This window comes from Ambystoma mexicanum, chromosome 7p (assembly GCF_040938575.1).
Source record: "Ambystoma mexicanum isolate Mex_15411 chromosome 7p, UKY_AmexF1_1, whole genome shotgun sequence".
NCBI classification, from domain to species: Eukaryota; Metazoa; Chordata; class Amphibia; order Caudata; family Ambystomatidae; genus Ambystoma; species Ambystoma mexicanum.
The window spans coordinates 265801306-265814227 of record NC_090939.1 but is presented as its reverse complement, the minus strand read 5'-3'; positions in this window follow the sequence as shown (position 1 = coordinate 265814227).

Below are 12922 nucleotides of genomic sequence, written 5' to 3'. Positions count from 1 at the left end.
GAGGAGGATCCAGGGGGTGAACCCATCACCCAGTAAACCTTGGAAACAAGCTTTTCATTTGTTAAAGGAACCTTTGGTTTGTTATTCGAAAACATCAGATCCTCGAAGGCATGAGACTTTCAAGTGAAACGAGACTTGGCCTTCGACAGCCCTGATAGCTGAAAGCTTGAGAGCGTGTCCTGTGAGCTGCCATTAGAACTGTCATCTCGTGCTGAGAAGCCCGTGACTGTACTGTGCTCCAAGCTCCAATCTCATCCTGTGTCCAAAACGTGGGGAAGGGAGATGCAAGCTAGCGCATCCTGACATATTATTTGAGAGCACTTCTTTCTTTTCTTAAGTATTATCCCACACCCCTTTTTGTATTCGTTGTGAGGTTTGGCAATAGGTTTCTTAGTATAGGCCCTTTTTTATTTTGACGGCACTAGGACTGCCTTATTTTTCATTTGTTGGTCGACGCGTGCTCCCACCTTAGATATAGGTTTAGATTAGGTGTTTTTCCAACCTGCATACAGCATTCATTATGATCACTTGTGTCTGTCTTACTTGTTGTCACCATGAGTTCCTCACAGTCCTCATTGAGGGGGGAACATGGGAGTACAGATCGAGCTAAGGCAAAGCAGCGGGAAGACCCAATGTTAAGGAGGCTTAGCTTCGAGGAGGAGAGGGAAGGGGACAGTGACAGTAATATTGGGACCACGGGGACAGGCGAGGATCAACGGGGAAGTGGCGATGATGAATGGGGGAGGCCTGAACCCCACTCCAAGGAAGCAAGCCTGGACAGAGACACAATGTGTAGAGGCAGAGAAGACATGGGGAAAGGAGAAGAAGAAATCGAAGGGTGATTGGCGTGTCCCCTGGACAGGTCACACAGTGCATATGACATTACGCCGTATGCGCAGAGGCTCAGTGCCCTACCAGGACAAAAACTGACAGAGAAGGCAAGGGCGCTCACCACTACTAAAGATATTGGGAGACAGGATGGAGAAATGAGACTGACGCAGTTCCCATTACTAGAAAAGGGTTGTGGGCGGCCTCAGTATATTCCGTGGCAGCAGATGGATAAGGAACATTTAAGATGTAAGCTACTTTCGTTGACTGCTGGGGCTGGGAAGTGGATTAATGAGCTCAAAATACTGACGGCAGATATGACACTAGCAGTGGGTGATATGAAGAGTTTACTTTCAGCCATTCTTGGGGAAGTAGCAGACGATGTGTGGCGAAGAGCAGGGTACCCCGAAGTGACAGCACAAAACAAAGCACACAATGGCGCTCCGTTCAATATTTGCTGAATGGCCGTATGGCGACGTCTAAGGGTTCAATACCCAGGCTCCTGGGATATAAGTGTGATTATGGCATGCAAAATGTGTGAGGAGGAAGACCCACTTCAATATATTAAAGAGCGATGGCGTCTCGGGATGAGAGAGCCATGGGACAAAACAGTGGGGTTATTTTACCACATATTATGCCAAAGGTTGCCCAAGCAGGTGCAAAAACAGCTAAAGAAGCTAGTGGGAATGGTGGCTAAGCCGTGGTCCCAAATTCAGCTAAACATAGTGCACTATTATAGGCTAATGCAAGAGAAAGCGAGAAAGAAGTGTGAGGTGAGAAAACAGGAAGAACCAAAGTTAGCGCAGAAGAAATTATCCAAGTATACAATGGAAGGGGTAATGTTAATGAGCGGGGAGGGGGTAGTCACCCAGCAGGCGCAGAACAGACCGCAAATAGCGGGGGGAGGCTTCATAGGAGGAGGGGACATGAATCAGTGCCCACAGGGATGGGGAGGGGCGCCCCGAGGAAGAGGGTTCGGATATTCAATGCAGCAGGGCTCAGAGGGGACCAGCACAGACTGACAGGGGGGTCCCATACAATGTTGGGTGTGTAGGGATAGGGGTAGGATGCACCAAAATGAGGGGATGCAGCACCAACCCACATACCAAACAGAGCAGACTGACTATTATGTCCAGGATCACACGCAAGCGTAGACATATGCACTGCAACAGACTTTCTCACAAGATATGCAAATACAGCCATACCAGCCCCTGACACATGCATCGCAGATGAGGGGACACATGCAGCCATCACAACCAGTGCAGCACTCTCGACACTGCAGACCATTATGGCCATGACACATGCAGACTCCCTGATGCAGACTCCTGTGCGGAAACTGGAGAGACCGACTGTTGTAGGGGGCAATCCATTCCCAGGGACGGAAATGTCATTATACCCACAAAAGGACAGCCCACGGACAGACCTGATGTGTTCAGTCCTATCAGTTACACCCAATCCGAAAGAGGAACCACGTATAGGGGTACAATAGGTGACAAGACTTTTTCCTTTCGCGTAAATTTGGGGGCGACTCGGTCCTATATTAGGGAAGGGAGATACCTGATGTCAGGCATTGCCATGAACATGCAGGTACTCTCTGGGGCGACGGACTTGGTTGCTTTTACTGACAAACTTCCACTTTCTGTAGGAGAACACGACCTGACCATGCCCCTTTTATATTACCGACAGACACCAGTGAACGTAATGGGTAGAGACATGATGAGACAACTTAACATTACCATCTCATTCACAGACCAAGGGATAGTGTGCTCGACAATAGGAATTCATTATATGAACGTGAGGGAGCTCATCCTGGCATATTGCAGGCAGATGGTACAGAGAGGGGTGCCATCAGACATTGAGCTGCTCCAATATGGAGTGGAAGTGTTTGATAGCGTGGCTCCCAGGGGCACAGGGCAGGTTGTTACACACATACCCAATGAGTTATTTAGACCAGAGATTACCCTAAATGAACAAGAAGGAAAGGCGATAGCAATAGAACTCTAGCCAGTTGTAGTGAAGGACAAGAGAATAGTGTTGCATGTTGCATAGGACTGACGACACAGAACGATCATGCTAGACGGTGATTGCAGTGGGGGAGGGATACAGGTTGACTGATGTGACAGATGAGGAACTGTTTCAAGATGATCGATCAGATCATGAGATGGTGTTTAACGTAAGTATTACATATTGGGTGAGAATACATTACAGGGAAGGGCCACAGAGAATGGCCGTGCTGCAAAAAGCACCACCGCCATTTCTCAAAGAAGACTTGGGGCGAGTACCCAGCATCCTATGGACCACTGGTCCCTACGACGTGGGGTTGCTAAAAGGGATAGGGGCAGTGAAGATAAAGCTGAAACAGGGGCTATTTTACCAAGGGCAAGACAGTATCCCCTGTCAAAGAAAGCAGACAAGGGTATTTATGAGATGATAACCGTGTTAGTGAAACAAGGCATTCTGGTAACCTCAGACTCGTAGTTTAACACTGCTGTGTACCCAGTGAAGAAGGCGACAGGGGGATCGCAGCATTTTATTCATGATTTGCACCCTGTGAACCAAATTGTTGAAGCATAATTTCGGTTAGTTCCTAATCCACTGACAATCCTATGTATCATCCCGATGGAAGCTACCCATTTCACGGTAATAGACTTAAAGAACATCTTCCCAAACCGCTCCATGAAGAGTCACAGGACTTGACCTCATTTCTATATAGAAACCAGAAGTGGAAACACATGAGACTCCCACAGGGGTACTGTGAGTCACCTTCTATCTTCAATAGGGTCCTCCAGATGGATCTTGTAACATACAGATGGGTAGCAACATCATACAATACATATCTGATGTCTTGATTTGTAGCAAGTCAGAGGAACAATGTCGAAATGACTTGGTATACCTATTGACGGTACTGGCAGAAAAGGGTTACAAGGTGGACTAGACGAAATTTCAATATTGCCAGAAGGAAGTGCTATATATTGGACAGTTGATATCGCAGGAAGGCCCAAATGTGACTCCAGAAAAGGTGGAGGCGATCCACAGAATGTCGATGCCAAAGACAGTAAGAGAAATGCAGCAATTATTGCAGGCCCTGGGTCTTTGACTATAGCACATACACGAGACCTTCGCTAAGTGGGGTCAGAGAGGTGCAGAGAGGGGGCGGCAAGTTGTTATGGATACACAAGATGATTTAAGCATTCGAAGAGCTGAAGAAAGCAATATGCACAGCTCCGGTGTTAGGAATCCCAGACTACCATGACAAATTCTATCTGTTCTCACACTCCAACGGAGAAGTGATGACTGCGGTACTCACACAGAAGACTACCCTAGGGCACAGGTCACAGGCTTTTTACAGTGGACGTTTAGACCCAGTAATGAGAGAACATTACCCATGCGAACAGGCTCTGGCTGCTGCTGCATTCGCAGTAGAAAAGTCAGCGAGTATTATGATGGGGTGCAGCACCACGCTTTACATTGAGCATGCCCTCTTCGCAATCCTCGCAAGACCCAAGAGTACATAGACTACACAGAGAGCTTCCGGATATGAAGTAAACATCTCAAAACCAGAAATACAGGTGATAAGGTGCAGAATTGTAAACCCAGCAACGTTCTTAGCTGAACCAGTGGAGGAGGAAACTATGTACACGACTGCACTATATACATGGAACAGTATAACAATATTTCCAAGGTCGGGGAGAAGGCACTTGAGGGGGGAGAAGTACTTTATATTAATGGGTCCTCGATGATAGACCAGGCAACAGGGGAAAGACATACTGGGACGGCAGTGGTGAGGTTGAAGTCAGACAGGACAGCCGGAGTAATAGCAAGCGCAAGATTGCCTGAACATTTTTAAGCACAACCGTAAGAATTGGTGGCTCTCGTAATGGCAATAGAAGCACGCAGGGACCAGAAAGTTTGTGTATTCGGATTCGGCCTATGTGATGTCTACAGTACACTCTGGGCTGCCACGATAGCAGAGGAGGGGCTTCGGACGTGCTGATTGTACACCAGTGCAGCAAGTGCTCCTTTTGGGCAGGCTTATAGATGCACTTCAACTACCAGCAGCCATACTGGTTGTGAAGTTCCAGGGCCACACGAGGGGGCAGGGTCTAGTCTCCTGGGGCAACGGAGCCACAGACGCAGAAGCGAAGCGCGCTGCAGATTTCTCTGAAACAACCGACTTTGATGCCCCAATCGAACACACGTATCCTTGTGTGCAATATGATTCTAAAGCAAGGCTCTAATACTTTGCCAGCCACACAGATAATGGAATTCCAGGGAAGGGCACCTGTGGAGGAAAAGGAATTGTTGGTGAGAAACGCATGTTCAATATCTCCTATGGATGCTTTGTGGCGACAGGAGAGCACAGGCAAGCTAGTAATTCCAGCAGCACTATTGCAGATTGCACTCATGCAATCACACTACCCCACTCATTGCTGTAGGGATGTGTGGTTATGTCCAAATATGATATGATATGATATGGTATTTGTAACGTGCCTATACACAAGTGTTTCAAGGCGCGACGAGGCAGGGAGGGAGGGAAACAAGGGGAAGACAGACAAACGATCCTACTAGGCCAGGTGTCATTCAGATCGCGCAAGTGCAGAGGTAAGGGGAAAAGGAGAAAGTGCAGGGGGAGGAGGTGGGGGGGGAAAGTGCAGTACAAGGTAAGTAGCGTAAAAAACAAAATAATAATAAATAAAAAGGGCCAGCTGGTGCCAAGTGCGAGGTAAGTGCAGAGCAAGTGCTGGGAAGGGGGCTGTAGGGATACAGTGACAGTCCCACAGTGCATGGGGAGCCAAGGAGGCAGTGCAGGTGGAGAGTGGCTGGGCCCTGGACCGAGGTCGCTGAGAGTGGTCCAGATGCAGGTTTAGTGCAGAATTCAGTGGGGAGTTAAGCAGGTTTAGCAGGGGAGAGGGAGAGAGAAGGCAGAAGCGAAGAGGAAGGTTTTGAGGTGCTTCCGGAACCGGAGATGGTTCTCCTCAAGTTTCAGGGAGGCAGGAAGGCTGTTCCAGAGGGAGGCCCCTGCTGCGGAGAGAGATCTACCCCCAGCTCGTTGCTTCAAGAATGGCGGAGCATATAGCCGCGTTCATGGAGAATTGATTTACCTGTTAAAAATGCACAGCTAGTCATACTTTACGTGTAGTGAGAGGAGCCATACCCCACCCAATTGGGCCTTTCCAACACCTCCACATTGACTATGGACACATCACGGCTCCATTCGGGATACAGCACAAATTCTCCTGTGCCTATCACCCGCAAGTGAATGGTATCTTTGATCATCTCAATGGCCTGCTCAAAGATAAACATTGCAAAAATAAAAACCACCTTAAAAAGGGGTGGCTCCATTGTTTGCCCTTACCCTGTTCTCATTGCACAATCATCCCGGATCTGACCACCACTTAACGCCCCGTGAGGCGGTAACTGGGCGACGCATCAGACTCCCACTGGTTCCTCCCACTAGGGCATTGATAAATGCCCATGCCATTTCTGATGTGTTTGGAAATTAAATGCACAAGTATATTGCTTCTTTGATGGCTAGTGCCCCTTTTAGTTCTCACCAACTGCAGGCACTGTGAGACAGGTCAAAGAACAGCAAGGAAGATAACACAGCAGAAACGAACGAGGAACTCTTAAAGCCACCACTAGTTTACCCAGGGGACACTGTTTTGTTGCACAGTTTCATCAGGCCCTGGTATAAATCCAGATTTGAGGGGCTGTACTTCGTTGAACAAGCCACAGATCATGCAGTAAAATTAAGTGGCAAGAAGTTCTGGAACTACATTGAAGACATTAAGGATGTATACTAATTGACCTTTTCACAATTGATCGCAGGAGAATTGACCTTTTCACAATTGATTGTGAAATTAAGGTCAATTAGGACATATATGCGGAGGGAAACCATCCGCAAGCCCCCACTCAATCCAAAAACCACTGCAACCCCCTACCCATTATATTATTTATTACCCCAAACCCACCTCACACATATATATAAAAGAAAAATAAAGGTAAAGGTCAATTGTGCAGAAGGTCAATTAGGACCACTATTATTAGGTCAATTAGGACAAAAGGTCAATTGTAAAAGGTCAATTTGGGTAATACTGACATTAAGCCCTGCCAAGGTGAGACCTCCTCCCACCAGACAAAGGCGATTTGATGCAAGATGAAGAACAAAACAAAGAAGAAGCACCATAACCACCACAGGCTTGGTCCAGGACCAAAGAATTAGGAAAGGACAATATGCACACATAGATAAGGCACACTATCTTTTCTTTACATTAGGCATTCATCGAGAAAGTACAAACTGACCTACAATACATGGTTGCCTATCTGCATATGTCCATTCAAGAGTATTTTATTAGATTTCTGATACAATCGGAAACTGAGCAAATAATTCCTCCTCAATTGTTTTTGCATGCCTTATTGCTTTATCTAGCCCAGACCTATCCGCAGTTGACCCACAGAGACCCATCCATCATTAACTTACTCAGTGATTCTAAAATCCTCATAGTCTGGGAACAATTGTTTTATGCAGCACTCACAGAATATTATAGATGCAGGGCTTAACCTAACACACTAACATCATAATCCTGCATTTTTGTAGACTTTTCAGGTGAGTTTTACAAACCCTCGGAGCAACGCAACAGAATACTCAGTAATCACAAAATGGGAAGCCTAATTCGAAATGTTGTGATAACTTTTTGTGCCTTCTGCTGTCTCATCCGCTTTACCCTCCTTGTATTACGAAGAGTCTTATTTTCACATGCACAAGCCTTGACCCCTACTAACGTGACCCCTATCCATGCTGTTACAGAAGCCATATCTGGGCAGGTGATAAACACTACTAAAGACGTATAGAGACTGAGATGCAGTGCAGACATAGACTTCAGCCAGTAAATTCATATCTTACTGGTTCGGCCCATATTTCCAACAACATGTGGTATAAACACATGGCCAACGTAGGGAAAGAAACCATAGGAGAGAGCTGTTAAGTATGTTCTCTCACCGTACGCCATGAGTGCATCCCAGAAATTCACAGCAGCTGAAGTTCCAACGGCCAGAGCACAATGCCTCATGCATTTATCACTCTGCACCACAAGAGGACGATTCTAAGAGAGACAAGCTACACTAAGGTGGATGTCCAGAAAGACGTTCCCGCTTGGAGACAGTTACATAAAGACTCAAGAAATGATAGACGACTATTGGCCGACCACTGAAGGTCCGTACAAATGAGAAGCAAAGGTAGTGACACAAAGGGAATTACAATGTCCCAATACAGGACAAAGAAACATGGGGGAACGCCAGGATGCTAGGAAAGGCTGCAGATGCCAGTGTATGGACAAGTCTACACAGTTCATGGGTGGAAAGAAGTGGTGGTTGGGAGCAAAGCACATGCGCTCCTAACAGTTCCAGTGGAAATAGAGCAGAAGGAAAATGACAATTGCATAAAGGAATGGGAAGCAAGTGCGAAACCGCTCACATGGGTGAAAAACATAGCAGGGCCCATGCCCATTCTACCACTCGAGGGTACTTCCTTATGTTTTCAGAATGATGGTCCATTAAAAGTTGGAGAAAATAAACAGTGTAAGCAGATCTGAAAGATTCCAGGCATGAAGGTCGGAACTGCAGTGTTTATGGACCACTACTGGACCTGCGGGTCTAAGGCATACATGCAGCTGCCACCCAACAGGGGAGGAACATGCTCACTCGTACAGCTAAACACACCAGCATTGGTAGTGCCCCGCAAAGACATACAACTAGACTGGTTCCCCAAAATGAATGCTTATCAACGGAAGAGATCTGTGGGACTGACCAGAGTGAAGAGAGGGAACTATGCATCATCAAAAATGGAAGCGGCATAAGACGCAATACCACCGGAACACAGATTGTTCAGCAGAACTGAAATGTTCTTTGCGTCCATTGTTCCAAGCAAACACAAATGCTAAATGTCTTCAAATAACACGTTGAATTCACACGATAAATTCAACCATCAAAGGGTTCAATGCCATCAAGGAAGAGCTGAGAGTGGTCAGGTTATTGGCCCTCCAGAACAGATATGTTCTGGACCTTCTCACAGCCATAGAGGGAGGTGTGTGTGCCAAGATCCGGCCTTCTTGCTGCACGTTCCGCCCTGTCCATGATGAAGAAAATCGGACCCTGACAGAGGCCATCACCCAACTATCAGAGCTGCATGCCAAGATGGAGGCAGAAATGAGCACTGTACGAAAGGACGATGACTGGTTATCGTACATTTTCTCCTGGATACCAACATGGATTGCCAATGGACTGAAAGTATTGGTAGGGCATTGATCCTAATGTTATTTGCATTTTGTGTCATTAGGGTAGCCATCACGCAATGGAGAAAGACCACTGAAAAGACCATAGGGGTGAAATTTCTGGTAGATGGAGAGACGGAAGAAGACGAAGAGACAAGGATGCGAAATGCACTGAAATCACAACGGACGCAGTGTCCACTGTTCCCGGCAGGAACGGTGTTCGAGTTTCCATTCAAGACCCGTGACTATTGGGGGAAATGGGTCTGGTGCAATCCTGGTGGAGACTGCAGTTACCTGACCTATTGCTTGGACAGCCATGCAAAGTACCATGGACATCTCTGAGGGATAACAAAGGTTTGTAACACATGGCATCAGAGCTAACCCTTTTCTTGAAAATCAGAATACAGAAAGCCATCTTCCCATTTATCAGTCCACCCAAAGCACCTACAGAAGGCTGCAAAAACTTGTCGAAAGAGGGGGGTCTTGGGCCTTGGAAGCAAGACGACACAGAGCAACACAGGTTCGATCCCCGGGTCTAAGAGCAACGTGCTCGCTCTGGAAGCAAGATGACACAGAGCAACACAGGTTCGATCCCCGGGTCTGCGCTTAGAAACCACTGGATATTAAGCGCGTTATAAATAACCTATCATATAGGTCAATAGTATGTATACAAGTATCCAGAGGAACGCCATCTAGACCCAGTTGTTATGAACAGTGTATTAATCAAGCACATTTTCACCTTCTGCAACTATGCAGATTAATACAGACAATCCTTTCAGGTTGCTTTGAGTGCCTAACTCAAACATAGCAGCTGCTGTACTGATTTGGTGCAGCATGTGGACCCCTAAGCAGTTTTCTGTCTTAAAATCCTCCCAACAGATCAGGACATGGTCACTACTGCACACCTGCTGACTTCTTCTGGTGATGGGGGAAGCATTGTGGAAGAAGCATGGAGAGGAGCATGCCTGGTGGGAGTCTGTAGTGTTGGCTCCCTATCAGCCTCTTGGTGGAGCAATTTAAATTAGGTAGGGAAGCTTCTAAGAGCAAAGTGCGTCCCTCAGTGCAGGATGGAAGCAGGTGTGAACTGGTTCAGGGACTAGAATAAAGATTTGATAAACTGGAACTGACAGCAGTTTCCGGGCATCAGGTATCACCCAGTAAGAAGGAGCTACTGCTGGCGAAGGAGGAGCTGTTACATAGCATGCCACGAATCCAACTTCCACATGCAATGCCAACTATACCTTTGTGTCCGTTATAAGTAGCCCATTGTGCCTTAAATGTCCTCTGCATGTGCCATATTGCATCTTTATACACATTTCCAAACACACAGAGTTAATGTCACATAGGTACGTTTGAATGCCACCACTAGGGTGGGGAAGTCCAAAGTAGCTCCTGGTAGCTTTTAGTGCGAAGCTGCACATGATCTTCAGGACTACAAGCAGAAGCTAAATAGCTCCCAGCTCCCCCCAATTTCAAATGGCACTTCCCAAAGCACTGTCCTCATTGGCTATTATACGCCAAGCTTGTGGACTAACAGGGGTTGAGTTAGTGCACTGGCCAGTTGGTAGCTATAACCAATGTAGTGTCCTATGTTAAAATACACGGGTTGACACACATGTTCCCACCGATTAGAATTCTCTCATTCTGCTTATTTACCAATTCACTACCATGGGAGAGTCGTGTTTTCTCTTCCCCACCCGAGGCAAGTTTGGTGTGGCTCAGGGTGGGGGAGATCCTCTTCAAGTTCCCATTTAGTGTCCCCTAGCACTTGTACGGCACACAGTCAATTCCTGGATCTTACACCTCTGTAGGCAGGCTCGGTTTTACAAGCTCCCCTTCCGGCCCTCAGCAGAAGGGAATCCAGTTTGATATCTGGTTAGTAGCCCCCACAACTGTCGGGAACTCTTGAGCACATGTCAAGGCCATCACACTTCTGCACCATGACGTACTGTCATATCACCAACACACTAGTAGCTGCCTCCATGACAGTTCTGCTGGCCACAGGAAAGCTCTCCTCCATTCTTTTGATAAAACTGTCTAAAAGCATAAATTAATTCCAGTGATCACTATGGCTCACCCATATCTTTTAATGTCCCTACATGTTATCAGTTACGCCTGTGCGTTTTTATTTCCTTGACTTTTCAAACTCTTCCACTTTCCTGCTCTCCTTGATCCCATTTACTTTTCACTGTACAGGTCACAATCTGGCTGCCCCCCAGAGCTGGGTCACCTTTTGCTCTACAGGGACAAGGCTTAGCACTTGAAGACATCTACTGTTTTTATCTGTGCATTGTACAAGACTAAAAACGTAACGTAATTGCATGCCCAGGTACTACACAAACACTTTGACAAGAAAAAGTCCAGAATTACAATTTGTGGAGGTGCTTCACTTTCTTTGTAAACCAGTCCTATTTTGTGTCCAAATCGGACCCTGATATAATACTGATTTTAGTTAAACCGTTTAGTGATTTCATTATAGTTATTATTCAATGAAAACGTCAATCTATAATTCAGTGGTGAATTAACACTTAAGTCTGCATATCTCAAATGTCCTATTTTCGGATCACAACCGTGCCACTGTTTTCAGCAACTGGGTGCGTTGCAGGCAGAAAGATGTCAACCCAAACGCTTATGAGCAACCTAACGAATCCCTCCAACACTTAGCTGTGTATCACCCAAAACAGATTTCTGCTATCGAGGAAACGATCCCAGTTTTTCTGCTAATTATTCCGCCATTATTTTCCTTCAGAAGAGAGGGACGGACAGTGAGTCCGAAATCGTATCCAGAGCGTTTTTTCTCAGCGCAAAATCGGCATGCTTGGTCCCTCCAATGTCCCTGCAAATATTGGGCAAATTGTGCCATTGACCCTGGACTTTTAGCGTGTAGGATAAAGAATTGCCACAAAATGCATCAGAAATGAATTGACAAAAGATGTCAAAAGACTGTGCAGAGGAGATTGACACACATATTCAGCTTCAGAGCGTGGTTGGCAACAGCACCCGTCTTCTGCTTAGTACAGAACGTACCCCGCCCCACTAAACCCCTGCCGCGCTGCCCTCCCGTCTGCTCCGGCACAGAAACCACTTGTAGACTCTCACCAAGGCGAAGCCTGGCAGCTGTGGGAGGGCAAGTGAGCCAAGCTCAGGAATGCCCTGCTTTTCTAACTAGCCCTGGCATTTGGGCTAGTCGCATCCAGTGCTTAATTTGTGATAAAATAAGTGCCAGGGCCCAAAAAATCTTGGCCCCCTAATGCCGGCCCTGGGGCCGGCAAGCTCCACCCACGGTGCCAGCAGCCCGGCTCAGTGCTAGACCTAGATCGGCCCACCACCAGCCCATCACACTGCTGCTGCTCCATGTCACATGTTTGGAGCTGCAGCAACTGCTGGCACAGGCTAGTAGTGGGATGGATGTGCACGTGAATTAACATGTTGGGACATGAATAATATAGATTATTGCATTTTTTAACCCAGGGCTTAAAATCGGATAATATTCACAGCAATTGCTGTTCTGACTATCTAGGTTGTGGCAGACCTATACATAATATGCTTTCCTTCATAAGAAAAATGCACTCTTTTGCTACACGTCTAAGCACAGACTTTTTTGCAAAAAAGGCCAGTCAGACACAGGGTGAGCTTCAACTAATCATATACATATCGCTGATTCACATAGCGTTTCTCAATGGGATTTCCCATCCATTGAGAAACGCTTTTGTGAATCGGGTCCCTAATGTCTGTATGCCATTTCAGAAAATATTGTGACTAAAAGGAAATGATTTCGTGCTCATTTAAAGACAGTGAGCTTGATTTGTAAAGGTTTTTTTCAA